We start from the raw sequence: 16,485 nt of genomic DNA, 5'->3' as shown, positions 1-16,485 counted from the left end.
GTCTTCTATAATCAACACCTCCACTCCTCCATACTGTCTTCTTTAATCAACACCTCCACTCCTCCATACTGTCTTCTAGAATCAACACCTACACTCCTCCATACTGTCTTCTAGAATAAACCCCTCCACTCCTCCATACTGTCTTCTAGAATCACCACCTCCACTCCTCCGTACTGTCTTCTAGAATCAACACCTCCACTCCTCCATACTGTCTTCTAGAATCAACACCTCCACTCCTCCATACTGTCTACTAGAATCAACACCTCCACTCCTCTGTACTGTCTACTAGAATTAACACCTCCACTCTTTCACTCATCCATACTGTCGACTAAAATCAGCACCTCCACTCCTCCAAACTGTCTCTGGAATCAACCCCTTCACCCCTCTGTACTGTCTCTGGAATCAACACCTCCACTCCTCCATACTGGCTTCTAGAATCAACCCCTCCACTCCTCCATACTGGCTTCTGGAATCAACACCTCCACTCCTCCACACTGTCTTCTAGAAGCAACACCTCCACTCCTCCATACTGTCTTCTAGAATAAACACCTCCACTCCTCCATACTGTCTTCTAGAATCAACACCTCCACTCCTCCATACTGTCTACTAGAATCAACACCTCCACTCCTCCATACTGTCTTCTAGAATCAACACCTCCACTCCTCCAAACTGTCTTCTAGAATCAACACCTTCACTCCTCCATACTGTCTTCTAGAATCAACACCTCCACTCCTCCATACTGTCTACTAGAATCAACACCTCCACTCATCCATACTGTCTTCTAGAATCAACACCTCCACTCCTCCATACTGTCTACTAGAATCAACACCTCCACTCCTCCATACTGTCTTCTAGAATCAACACCTCCACTCCTCCAAACTGTCTTCTAGAATCAACACCTTCACTCCTCCATACTGTCTTCTAGAATCAACTCCTCCAATCCTCCATACTGTCTACTAGAATCAACACATCCACTCCTCCATACTGTCTTCTAGAATGAACACCTCCACTCCTCCTAACTGTCTTCTAGAATCAACACCTGCAATCCTCCATACTGTCTTCTAGAATCAACACCTCCACTCCTCCATACTGTCTACTAGAATCTACACCTCCACTCCTCCAAACTGTCTTCTAGAATCAAAACCTCCACTCCTCTATACTGTCTACTAGAATCAACACCTCCACTCCTCTATACTGTCTACTAGAATCAACACCTGCATTCTTCCACTCCTCCATACTGTCTTCTAGAATCAACACCTCCACTCCTCTATACTGTCTTCTACAATCAACACCTCCACTCCTCCATACTGTCTACTAGAATCAACACCTCCACTCCTCCATACTGTCTTCTAGAATCAACACCTCCACTCCTCCATACTGTCTTCTAGAATCAACACCTCCACTCCTCCATACTGTCTTCTAGAATCAACAACTCCACTCCTCAAACTGTCTTCTAGAATCAACACCTCCACTCCTCCATACTGTCTACTAGAATCAACACCTCCACTCTTTCACTCCTCCATACTGTCTTCTAGAATCAACACCTCCACTCTCCCACTACTCCGTACTGTCTATTAGAATCAACACCTCCACTCTTTCACTCCTCCATACTGTCTTCTAGAATGAACACCTCCACTCCTCCATACCGTCTACTAGAATCAACACCTCCACTCCTCCAAACTGTCTTCTAGAATCAACACCTCCACTCCTCTATACTATCTACTAGAATCAACACCTCCACTCCTCCAAACTGTCTTCTAGAATCAACACATCCACTCCTCCATACTGTCTACTAGAATCAACACCTCCACTCTTTCACTCCTCCATACTGTCTTCTAGAATCAACACCTCCACTCTCCCACTACTCCGTACTGTCTACTAGAATCAACACCTCCACTTCTCCAAACTGTCTTCTAGAATCAACACCTCCACTCCTCTATACTGTCTACTAGAATCAACACCTCCACTCCTCTATACTGTCTACTAGAATCAACACCTGCACTCTTTCACTCCTCCATACTGTCTTCTAGAATCAACACCTCCACTCCTCTATACTGTCTACTAGAATCAACACCTCCACTCCTCTATACTGTCTATTAGAATCAACACCTGCACTCTTTCACTCCTCCATACTGTCTTCTAGAATCAACACATCCACTCCTCCGTACTGTCTATTAGAATCAACACCTCCACTCTTTCACTCCTCCATACTGTCTTCTATAATCAACACCTCCACTCCTCCATACTGTCTTCTATAATCAACACCTCCACTCCTCCATACTGTCTTCTAGAATCAACACCTACACTCCTCCATACTGTCTTCTAGAATAAACCCCTCCACTCCTCCATACTGTCTTCTAGAATCACCACCTCCACTCCTCCGTACTGTCTTCTAGAATCAACACCTCCACTCCTCCATACTGTCTTCTAGAATCAACACCTCCACTCCTCCATACTGTCTCTGGAATCAACACCTCCACTCCTTCACACTGTCTTCTAAAATCAACACCTCCACTCCTCAGTACTGTCTATTAGAATCAACACCTCCACTCTTTCACTCCTCCAAACTGTCTTCTAGAATCAACACCTCCACTCCTCCTTACTGTCTTCTAGAATCAACTCCTCCACTCCTCCATACTGTCTTCTATAATCAACACCTCCATTCCTCTATACTGTCTTCTATAATCAACACCTCCACTCCTCCATACTGTCTTCTTTAATCAACACCTCCACTCCTCCATACTGTCTTCTAGAATCAACACCTACACTCCTCCATACTGTCTTCTAGAATAAACCCCTCCACTCCTCCATACTGTCTTCTAGAATCACCACCTCCACTCCTCCGTACTGTCTTCTAGAATCAACACCTCCACTCCTCCATACTGTCTTCTAGAATCAACACCTCCACTCCTCCATACTGTCTACTAGAATCAACACCTCCACTCCTCTGTACTGTCTACTAGAATTAACACCTCCACTCTTTCACTCATCCATACTGTCGACTAAAATCAGCACCTCCACTCCTCCAAACTGTCTCTGGAATCAACCCCTTCACCCCTCTGTACTGTCTCTGGAATCAACACCTCCACTCCTCCATACTGGCTTCTAGAATCAACCCCTCCACTCCTCCATACTGGCTTCTGGAATCAACACCTCCACTCCTCCACACTGTCTTCTAGAAGCAACACCTCCACTCCTCCATACTGTCTTCTAGAATAAACACCTCCACTCCTCCATACTGTCTTCTAGAATCAACACCTCCACTCCTCCATACTGTCTACTAGAATCAACACCTCCACTCCTCCATACTGTCTTCTAGAATCAACACCTCCACTCCTCCAAACTGTCTTCTAGAATCAACACCTTCACTCCTCCATACTGTCTTCTAGAATCAACACCTCCACTCCTCCATACTGTCTACTAGAATCAACACCTCCACTCATCCATACTGTCTTCTAGAATCAACACCTCCACTCCTCCATACTGTCTACTAGAATCAACACCTCCACTCCTCCATACTGTCTTCTAGAATCAACACCTCCACTCCTCCAAACTGTCTTCTAGAATCAACACCTTCACTCCTCCATACTGTCTTCTAGAATCAACTCCTCCAATCCTCCATACTGTCTACTAGAATCAACACATCCACTCCTCCATACTGTCTTCTAGAATGAACACCTCCACTCCTCCTAACTGTCTTCTAGAATCAACACCTGCAATCCTCCATACTGTCTTCTAGAATCAACACCTCCACTCCTCCATACTGTCTACTAGAATCTACACCTCCACTCCTCCAAACTGTCTTCTAGAATCAAAACCTCCACTCCTCTATACTGTCTACTAGAATCAACACCTCCACTCCTCCATACTGTCTACTAGAATCAACACCTGCATTCTTCCACTCCTCCATACTGTCTTCTAGAATCAACACCTCCACTCCTCTATACTGTCTTCTAGAATCAACACCTCCACTCCTCCATACTGTCTACTAGAATCAACACCTCCACTCCTCCATACTGTCTTCTAGAATCAACACCTCCACTCCTCCATACTGTCTTCTAGAATCAACACCTCCACTCCTCCATACTGTCTTCTAGAATCAACAACTCCACTCCTCAAACTGTCTTCTAGAATCAACACCTCCACTCATCCATACTGTCTACTAGAATCAACACCTCCACTCTTTCACTCCTCCATACTGTCTTCTAGAATCAACACCTCCACTCTCCCACTACTCCGTACTGTCTATTAGAATCAACACCTCCACTCTTTCACTCCTCCATACTGTCTTCTAGAATGAACACCTCCACTCCTCCATACCGTCTACTAGAATCAACACCTCCACTCCTCCAAACTGTCTTCTAGAATCAACACCTCCACTCCTCTATACTATCTACTAGAATCAACACCTCCACTCCTCCAAACTGTCTTCTAGAATCAACACATCCACTCCTCCATACTGTCTACTAGAATCAACACCTCCACTCTTTCACTCCTCCATACTGTCTTCTAGAATCAACACCTCCACTCTCCCACTACTCCGTACTGTCTACTAGAATCAACACCTCCACTTCTCCAAACTGTCTTCTAGAATCAACACCTCCACTCCTCTATACTGTCTACTAGAATCAACACCTCCACTCCTCTATACTGTCTACTAGAATCAACACCTGCACTCTTTCACTCCTCCATACTGTCTTCTAGAATCAACACCTCCACTCCTCTATACTGTCTACTAGAATCAACACCTCCACTCCTCTATACTGTCTATTAGAATCAACACCTGCACTCTTTCACTCCTCCATACTGTCTTCTAGAATCAACACATCCACTCCTCCGTACTGTCTATTAGAATCAACACCTCCACTCTTTCACTCCTCCATACTGTCTACTAGAATCAACACCTCCACTCCTCCATACTGTCTACTAGAATCAACACATCCACTCCTCCATACTGTCTACTAGAATCAACACCTCCACTCCTCCATACTGTCTTCTAGAATCAACACCTCCACTCCTCCATACTGTCTTCTAGAATCAACACCTCCACTCCTCCATACTGTCTTCTAGAATCAACAACTCCACTCCTCAAACTGTCTTCTAGAATCAACACCTCCACTCCTCCATACTGTCTACTAGAATCAACACCTCCACTCTTTCACTCCTCCATACTGTCTTCTAGAATCAACACCTCCACTCTCCCACTACTCCGTACTGTCTATTAGAATCAACACCTCCACTCTTTCACTCCTCCATACTGTCTTCTAGAATGAACACCTCCACTCCTCCATACTGTCTACTAGAATCAACACCTCCACTCCTCCAAACTGTCTTCTAGAATCAACACCTCCACTCCTCTATACTATCTACTAGAATCAACACCTCCACTCCTCCAAACTGTCTTCTAGAATCAACACATCCACTCCTCCATACTGTCTACTAGAATCAACACCTCCACTCCTCCAAACTGTCTTCTAGAATCAACACATCCACTCCTCCATACTGTCTACTAGAATCAACACCTCCACTCTTTCACTCCTCCATACTGTCTTCTAGAATCAACACCTCCACTCTCCCACTACTCCGTACTGTCTACTAGAATCAACACCTCCACTTCTCCAAACTGTCTTCTAGAATCAACACCTCCACTCCTCTATACTGTCTACTAGAATCAACACCTCCACTCCTCTATACTGTCTACTAGAATCAACACCTGCACTCTTTCACTCCTCCATACTGTCTTCTAGAATCAACACCTCCACTCCTCTATACTGTCTACTAGAATCAACACCTCCACTCCTCTATACTGTCTATTAGAATCAACACCTGCACTCTTTCACTCCTCCATACTGTCTTCTAGAATCAACACATCCACTCCTCCGTACTGTCTATTAGAATCAACACCTCCACTCTTTCACTCCTCCATACTGTCTACTAGAATCAACACCTCCACTCCTCCATACTGTCTACTAGAATCAACACATCCACTCCTCCATACTGTCTACTAGAATCAACACCTCCACTCCTCCATACTGTCTTCTAGAATCAACACCTCCACTCCTCCATACTGTAATCTAGAATCAACACCTCCACTCCTCCATACTGTCTTCTAGAATCAACAACTCCACTCCTCAAACTGTCTTCTAGAATCAACACCTCCACTCCTCCATACTGTCTACTAGAATCAACACCTCCACTCTTTCACTCCTCCATACTGTCTTCTAGAATCAACACCTCCACTCTCCCACTACTCCGTACTGTCTATTAGAATCAACACCTCCACTCTTTCACTCCTCCATACTGTCTTCTAGAATGAACACCTCCACTCCTCCATACTGTCTACTAGAATCAACACCTCCACTCCTCCAAACTGTCTTCTAGAATCAACACCTCCACTCCTCTATACTATCTACTAGAATCAACACCTCCACTCCTCCAAACTGTCTTCTAGAATCAACACATCCACTCCTCCATACTGTCTACTAGAATCAACACCTCCACTCTTTCACTCCTCCATACTGTCTTCTAGAATCAACACCTCCACTCTCCCACTACTCCGTACTGTCTACTAGAATCAACACCTCCACTCCTCCAAACTGTCTTCTAGAATCAACACCTCCACTCCTCTATACTGTCTACTAGAATCAACACCTCCACTCCTCTATACTGTCTACTAGAATCAACACCTGCACTCTTTCACTCCTCCATACTGTCTTCTAGAATCAACACCTCCACTCCTCTATACTGTCTACTAGAATCAACACCTCCACTCCTCTATACTGTCCATTAGAATCAACACCTGCACTCTTTCACTCCTCCATACTGTCTTCTAGAATCAACACATCCACTCCTCCGTACTGTCTATTAGAATCAACACCTCCACTCTTTCACTCCTCCATACTGTCTACTAGAATCAACACCTCCACTCCTCCATACTGTCTACTAGAATCAACACATCCACTCCTCCATACTGTCTTCTAGAATCAACACCTCCACTCCTCCTAACTCTCTTCTAGAATGAACACCTCCACTCCTCCATACTGTCTTCTAGAATCAACACCTCCACTCCTCCATACTGTCTACTAGAATCAACACCTCCACTCTTTCACTCCTCCATACTCTCTTCTAGAATCAACACCTCCACTCCTCCATACTGTCTACTGGAATCAACACCTCCACTCCTCCATACTGTCTTCTAGAATCAACACCTCCACTCCTCCAAACTGTCTTCTAGAATCAAGACCTCCACTCCTCCATACTGTCTACTAGAATCAACAGCTCCACTCTTTCACTCCTCCATACTGTCTTCTAGAATCAACACCTCCACTCTCCCAATACTCCGTACTGTCTATTGGAATCAACACCTCCACTCTTTCACTCCTCCATACTGTCTTCTAGAATCAACACCTCCACTCCTCCATACTGTCTACTAGAATCAACACCTCCACTCCTCCATACTGTCTTCTAGAATCAACACCCCCACTCCTCAATACTGTCTACTAGAATCAACACCTCCACTCCTCCATACTGTCTTCTAGAATCAACACCTCCACTCCTCCATACTGTCTACTAGAATCAACACCTCCACTCCTCTATACTGTCTGCTAGAATCAACACCTCCAGTCCTCTATACTGTCTTCTAGAATCAACACCTCCACCCTTCTATACTGTCTATTAGAATCAACACCTCCACTCTTTCACTCCTATATACTGTCTACTACAATCAACACCTCCACTCCTCCATACTGTCTTCTAGAATCAACACCTCCACTCCTCCGTACTGTCTATTAGAATCAACACCTCCACTCTTTCACTCCTCCATACTGTCTACTGGAATCAACACCTCCACTCCTCCATACTGTCTACTAGAATCAACACATCCACTCCTCCATACTGTCTTCTAGAATGAACACCTCCACTCCTCCTAACTGTCTTCTAGAATCAACACCTGCAATCCTCCATACTGTCTTCTAGAATCAACACCTCCACTCCTACATACTGTCTACTAGAATCTACACCTCCACTCCTCCAAACTGTCTTCTAGAATCAACACCTCCACTCCTCTATACTGTCTACTAGAATCAACACCTCCACTCCTCTATACTGTCTACTAGAATCAACACCTGCATTCTTTCACTCCTCCATACTGTCTTCTAGAATCAACACCTCCACTCCTCTATACTGTCTTCTAGAATCAACACCTCCACTCCTCCATACTGTCTACTAGAATCAACACCTCCACTCCTCCATACTGTCTTCTAGAATCAACACCTCCACTCCTCCAAACTGTCTTCTAGAATCAACACCTTCACTCCTCCATACTGTCTTCTAGAATCAACACCTCCACTCCTCCATACTGTCTACTAGAATCAACACCTCCACTCCTCCATACTGTCTTCTAGAATCAACACCTCCACTCCTCCATACTGTCTACTAGAATCAACACCTCCACTCCTCCATACTGTCTTCTAGAATCAACACCTCCACTCCTCCAAACTGTCTTCTAGAATCAACACCTTCACTCCTCCATACTGTCTTCTAGAATCAACACCTCCACTCCTCCATACTGTCTACTAGAATCAACACATCCACTCCTCCATACTGTCTTCTAGAATGAACACCTCCACTCCTCCTAACTGTCTTCTAGAATCAACACCTGCAATCCTCCATACTGTCTTCTAGAATCAACACCTCCACTCCTCCATACTGTCTACTAGAATCTACACCTCCACTCCTCCAAACTGTCTTCTAGAATCAACACCTCCACTCCTCTATACTGTCTACTAGAATCAACACCTCCACTCCTCTATACTGTCTACTAGAATCAACACCTGCATTCTTTCACTCCTCCATACTGTCTTCTAGAATCAACACCTCCACTCCTCTATACTGTCTTCTAGAATCAACACCTCCACTCCTCCATACTGTCTACTAGAATCAACACCTCCACTCCTCCATACTGTCTTCTAGAATCAACACCTCCACTCCTCCATACTGTCTTCTAGAATCAACACCTCCACTCCTCCATACTGTCTTCTAGAATCAACACCTCCACTCCTCAAACTGTCTTCTAGAATCAACACCTCCACTCCTCCATACTGTCTACTAGAATCAACACCTCCACTCTTTCACTCCTCCATACTGTCTTCTAGAATCAACACCTCCACTCTCCCACTACTCCGTACTGTCTATTAGAATCAACACCTCCACTCTTTCACTCCTCCATACTGTCTTCTAGAATGAACACCTCCACTCCTCCATACTGTCTACCAGAATCAACACCTACACTCCTCCAAACTGTCTACTAGAATCAACACCTCCACTCCTCTATACTATCTACTAGAATCAACACCTCCACTCCTCCAAACTGTCTTCTAGAATCAACACATCCACTCCTCCATACTGTCTACTAGAATCAACACCTCCACTCTTTCACTCCTCCATACTGTCTTCTAGAATCAACACCTCCACTCTCCCACTACTCCGTACTGTCTACTAGAATCAACACCTCCACTCCTCCAAACTGTCTTCTAGAATCAACACCTCCACTCCTCCATACTGTCTTCTAGAATCAACACCTCCACTCCTCCATACTGTCTACTATAATCTACATCTCCCCTCCTCCAAACTGTCTTCTAGAATCAACACCTCCACTCCTCTATGCTGTCTACTAGAATCAACACCTCCACTCCTCTATACTGTCTACTAGAATCAACACCTCCACTCTTTCACTCCTCCATACTCTCTTCTAGAATCAACACCTCCACTCCTCCATACTGTCTACTGGAATCAACACCTCCACTCCTCCATACTGTCTTCTAGAATCAACACCTCCACTCCTCCATACTGTCTTCTAGAATCAACACCTCCACTCCTCCAAACTGTCTTCTAGAATCAACACCTCCACTCCTCCATACTGTCGACTAGAATCAACAGCTCCACTCTTTCACTCCTCCATACTGTCTTCTAGAATCAACACCTCCACTCTCCCAATACTCCGTACTGTCTATTGGAATCAACACCTCCACTCTTTCACTCCTCCATACTGTCTTCTAGAATCAACACCTCCACTCCTCCATACTGTCTACTGGAATCAACACCTCCACTCCTCCATACTGTCTTCTAGAATCAACACCTCCACTCCTCCATACTGTCTTCTAGAATCAACACCTCCACTCCTCCAAACTGTCTTCTAGAATCAACACCTCCACTCCTCCATACTGTCGACTAGAATCAACAGCTCCACTCTTTCACTCCTCCATACTGTCTTCTAGAATCAACACCTCCACTCTCCCAATACTCCGTACTGTCTATTGGAATCAACACCTCCACTCTTTCACTCCTCCATACTGTCTTCTAGAATCAACACCTCCACTCCTCCATACTGTCTACTAGAATCAACACCTCCACTCCTCCATACTGTCTTCTAGAATCAACACCCCCACTCCTCAATACTGTCTACTAGAATCAACACCTCCACTCCTCCATACTGTTTTCTAGAATCAACACCTCCACTCCTCCATACTGTCTACTAGAATCAACAACTCCACTCCTCTATACTGTCTGCTAGAATCAACACCTCCAGTCCTCTATACTGTCTTCTAGAATCAACACCTCCACTCCTCTATACTGTCTACTAGAATCAACACCTCCACTCTTTCACTCCTCCAAACTGTCTTCTAGAATCAACACCTCCACTCTACCACTACTCCGTACTGTCTATTAGAATCAACACCTCCACTCTTTCACTCCTCCATACTGTCTACTACAATCAACACCTCCACTCCTCCATACTGTCTTCTAGAATCAACACCTCCACTCCTCCGTACTGTCTAATAGAATCAACACCTCCACTCTTTCACTCCTCCATACTGTCTACTGGAATCAACACCTCCACTCCTCCATACTGTCTACTAGAATCAACACATCCACTCCTCCATACTGTCTTCTAGAATGAACACCTCCACTCCTCCTAACTGTCTTCTAGAATCAACACCTGCAATCCTCCATACTGTCTTCTAGAATCAACACCTCCACTCCTCCATACTGTCTACTAGAATCAACACCTCCACTCCTCCATACTGTCTTCTAGAATCAACACCTCCACTCCTCCAAACTGTCTTCTAGAATCAACACCTTCACTCCTCCATACTGTCTTCTAGAATCAACACCTCCACTCCTCCATACTGTCTACTAGAATCAACACCTCCACTCCTCCATACTGTCTTCTAGAATCAACACCTCCACTCCTCCATACTGTCTACTAGAATCAACACCTCCACTCCTCCATACTGTCTTCTAGAATCAACACCTCCACTCCTCCAAACTGTCTTCTAGAATCAACACCTTCACTCCTCCATACTGTCTTCTAGAATCAACACCTCCACTCTTCCATACTGTCTACTAGAATCAACACATCCACTCCTCCATACTGTCTTCTAGAATGAACACCTCCACTCCTCCTAACTGTCTTCTAGAATCAACACCTGCAATCCTCCATACTGTCTTCTAGAATCAACACCTCCACTCCTCCATACTGACTACTAGAATCTACACCTCCACTCCTCCAAACTGTCTTCTAGAATCAACACCTCCACTCCTCTATACTGTCTACTAGAATCAACACCTCCACTCCTCTATACTGTCTACTAGATTCAACACCTGCATTCTTTCACTCCTCCATACTGTCTTCTAGAATCAACACCTCCACTCCTCTATACTGTCTTCTAGAATCAACACCTCCACTCCTCCATACTGTCTACTAGAATCAACACCTCCACTCCTCCATACTGTCTTCTAGAATCAACACCTCCACTCCTCCATACTGTCTTCTAGAATCAACACCTCCACTCCTCCATACTGTCTTCTAGAATCAACACCTCCACTCCTCAAACTGTCTTCTAGAATCAACACCTCCACTCCTCCATACTGTCTACTAGAATCAACACCTCCACTCTTTCACTCCTCCATACTGTCTTCTAGAATCAACACCTCCACTCTCCCACTACTCCGTACTGTCTATTAGAATCAACACCTCCACTCTTTCACTCCTCCATACTGTCTTCTAGAATGAACACCTCCACTCCTCCATACTGTCTACCAGAATCAACACCTCCACTCCTCCAAACTGTCTACTAGAATCAACAACTCCACTCCTCTATACTATCTACTAGAATCAACACCTCCACTCCTCCAAACTGTCTTCTAGAATCAACACTTCCACTCCTCCATACTGTCTACTAGAATCAACACCTCCACTCTTTCACTCCTCCATACTGTCTTCTAGAATCAACACCTCCACTCTCCCACTACTCCGTACTGTCTACTAGAATCAACACCTCCACTCCTCCAAACTGTCTTCTAGAATCAACACCTCCACTCCTCTATACTGTCTACTAGAATCAACACCTCCACTCCTCTATACTGTCTACTAGAATCAACACCTGCACTCTTTCACTCCTCCATACTGTCTTCTAGAATCAACACCTCCACTCCTCTATACTGTCTACTAGAATCAACACCTCCACTCCTCTATACTGTCTATTAGAATCAACACCTGCACTCTTTCACTCCTCCATACTGTCTACTAGAATCAACACCTCCACTCCTCCATACTGTCTACTAGAATCAACACATCCACTCCAACATACTGTCTTCTAGAATCAACACCTCCACTCCTCCTAACTGTCTTCTAGAATCAACACCTCCACTCCTCCATACTGTCTACTAGAATCAACACCTCCACTCCTCTATACTGTCTACTAGAATCAACACCTCCACTCTTTCACTCCTCCATACTCTCTTCTAGAATCAACACCTCCACTCCTCCATACTGTCTACTGGAATCAACACCTCCACTCCTCCATACTGTCTTCTAGAATCAACACCTCCACTCCTCCATACTGTCTTCTAGAATCAACACCTCCACTCCTCCAATCTGTCTTCTAGAATCAACACCTCCACTCCTCCATACTGTCTACTAGAATCAACAGCTCCACTCTTTCACTCCTCCATACTGTCTTCTAGAATCAACACCTCCACTCTCCCAATACTCCGTACTGTCTATTGGAATCAACACCTCCACTCTTTCACTCCTCCATACTGTCTTCTAGAATCAACACCTCCACTCCTCCATACTGTCTACTAGAATCAACACCTCCACTCCTCCATACTGTCTTCTAGAATCAACACCCCCACTCCTCAATACTGTCTACTAGAATCAACACCTCCACTCCTCCATACTGTCTTCTAGAATCAACACCTCCACTCCTCCATACTGTCTACTAGAATCAACACCTCCACTCCTCTATACTGTCTGCTAGAATCAACACCTCCAGTCCTCTATACTGTCTTCTAGAATCAACACCTCCACTCCTCTATACTGTCTACTAGAATCAACACCTCCACTCTTTCACTCCTCCAAACTGTCTTCTAGAATCAACACCTCCACTCTACCACTACTCCGTACTGTCTATTAGAATCAACACCTCCACTCTTTCACTCCTCCATACTGTCTACTACAATCAACACCTCCACTCCTCCATACTGTCTTCTAGAATCAACACCTCCACTCCTCCGTACTGTCTATTAGAATCAACACCTCCACTCTTTCACTCCTCCATACTGTCTTCTAGAATGAACACCTCCACTCCTCCATACTGTCTACTAGAATCAACACCTCCACTCCTCCAAACTGTCTTCTAGAATCAACACCTCCACTCCTCTATACTATCTACTAGAATCAACACCTCCACTCCTCCAAACTGTCTTCTAGAATCAACACATCCACTCCTCCATACTGTCTACTAGAATCAACACCTCTACTCTTTCACTCCTCCATACTGTCTTCTAGAATCAACACCTCCACTCCTCTATACTGTCTACTAGAATCAACACCTGCATTCTTTCACTCCTCCATACTGTCTTCTAGAATCAACACCTCCACTCCTCTATACTGTCTTCTAGAATCAACACCTCCACTCCTCCATACTGTCTTCTAGAATCAACACCTCCACTCCTCCATACTGTCTTCTAGAATCAACACCTCCACTCCTCCATACTGTCTTCTAGAATCAACACCTCCACTCCTCAAACTGTCTTCTAGAATCAACACCTCCACTCCTCCATGCTGTCTACTAGAATCAACACCTCCACTCTTTCACTCCTCCATACTGTCTTCTAGAATCAACACCTCCACTCTCCCACTACTCCGTACTGTCTATTAGAATCAACACCTCCACTCTTTCACTCCTCCATACTGTCTTCTAGAATGAACACCTCCACTCCTCCATACTGTCTACCAGAATCAACACCTCCACTCCTCCAAACTGTCTACTAGAATCAACAACTCCACTCCTCTATACTATCTACTAGAATCAACACCTCCACTCCTCCAAACTGTCTTCTAGAATCAACACTTCCACTCCTCCATACTGTCTACTAGAATCAACACCTCCACTCTTTCACTCCTCCATACTGTCTTCTAGAATCAACACCTCCACTCTCCCACTACTCCGTACTGTCTACTAGAATCAACACCTCCACTCCTCCAAACTGTCTTCTAGAATCAACACCTCCACTCCTCTATACTGTCTACTAGAATCAACACCTCCACTCCTCTATACTGTCTACTAGAATCAACACCTGCACTCTTTCACTCCTCCATACTGTCTTCTAGAATCAACACCTCCACTCCTCTATACTGTCTACTAGAATCAACACCTCCACTCCTCTATACTGTCTATTAGAATCAACACCTGCACTCTTTCACTCCTCCATACTGTCTTCTAGAATCAACACATCCACTCCTCCGTACTGTCTATTAGAATCAACACCTCCACTCTTTCACTCCTCCATACTGTCTACTAGAATCAACACCTCCACTCCTCCATACTGTCTACTAGAATCAACACATCCACTCCAACATACTGTCTTCTAGAATCAACACCTCCACTCCTCCTAACTGTCTTCTAGAATCAACACCTCCACTCCTCCATACTGTCTACTAGAATCAACACCTCCACTCCTCTATACTGTCTACTAGAATCAACACCTCCACTCTTTCACTCCTCCATACTCTCTTCTAGAATCAACACCTCCACTCCTCCATACTGTCTACTGGAATCAACACCTCCACTCCTCCATACTGTCTTCTAGAATCAACACCTCCACTCCTCCATACTGTCTTCTAGAATCAACACCTCCACTCCTCCAATCTGTCTTCTAGAATCAACACCTCCACTCCTCCATACTGTCTACTAGAATCAACAGCTCCACTCTTTCACTCCTCCATACTGTCTTCTAGAATCAACACCTCCACTCTCCCAATACTCCGTACTGTCTATTGGAATCAACACCTCCACTCTTTCACTCCTCCATACTGTCTTCTAGAATCAACACCTCCACTCCTCCATACTGTCTACTAGAATCAACACCTCCACTCCTCCATACTGTCTTCTAGAATCAACACCCCCACTCCTCAATACTGTCTACTAGAATCAACACCTCCACTCCTCCATACTGTCTTCTAGAATCAACACCTCCACTCCTCCATACTGTCTACTAGAATCAACACCTCCACTCCTCTATACTGTCTGCTAGAATCAACACCTCCAGTCCTCTATACTGTCTTCTAGAATCAACACCTCCACTCCTCTATACTGTCTACTAGAATCAACACCTCCACTCTTTCACTCCTCCAAACTGTCTTCTAGAATCAACACCTCCACTCTACCACTACTCCGTACTGTCTATTAGAATCAACACCTCCACTCTTTCACTCCTCCATACTGTCTACTACAATCAACACCTCCACTCCTCCATACTGTCTTCTAGAATCAACACCTCCACTCCTCCGTACTGTCTATTAGAATCAACACCTCCACTCTTTCACTCCTCCATACTGTCTTCTAGAATGAACACCTCCACTCCTCCTAACTGTCTTCTAGAATCAACACCTCCACTCCTCCATACTGTCTACTAGAATCAACACCTCCACTCCTCTATACTGTCTACTAGAATCAACACCTCCACTCTTTCACTCCTCCATACTCTCTTCTAGAATCAACACCTCCACTCCTCCATACTGTCTTCTGGAATCAACACCTCCACTCCTCCATACTGTCTTCTAGAATCAACACCTCCACTCCTCCATACTGTCTTCTAGAATCAACACCTCCACTCCTCCAATCTGTCTTCTAGAATCAACACCTCCACTCCTCCATACTGTCTACTAGAATCAACAGCTCCACTCTTTCACTCCTCCATACTGTCTTCTAGAATCAACACCTCCACTCTCCCAATACTCCGTACTGTCTATTGGAATCAACACCTCCACTCTTTCACTCCTCCATACTGTCTTCTAGAATCAACACCTCCACTCCTCCATACTGTCTACTAGAATCAACACCTCCACTCCTCCATACTGTCTTCTAGAATCAACACCCCCACTCCTCAATACTGTCTACTAGAATCAACACCTCCACT

This window comes from Salmo salar, chromosome 14 (genome assembly GCF_965601325.2).
Source record: "Salmo salar chromosome 14, fSalSal1, whole genome shotgun sequence".
NCBI lineage: Eukaryota > Metazoa > Chordata > Actinopteri > Salmoniformes > Salmonidae > Salmo > Salmo salar.
Note: the sequence above shows the minus strand (reverse complement) of the source record.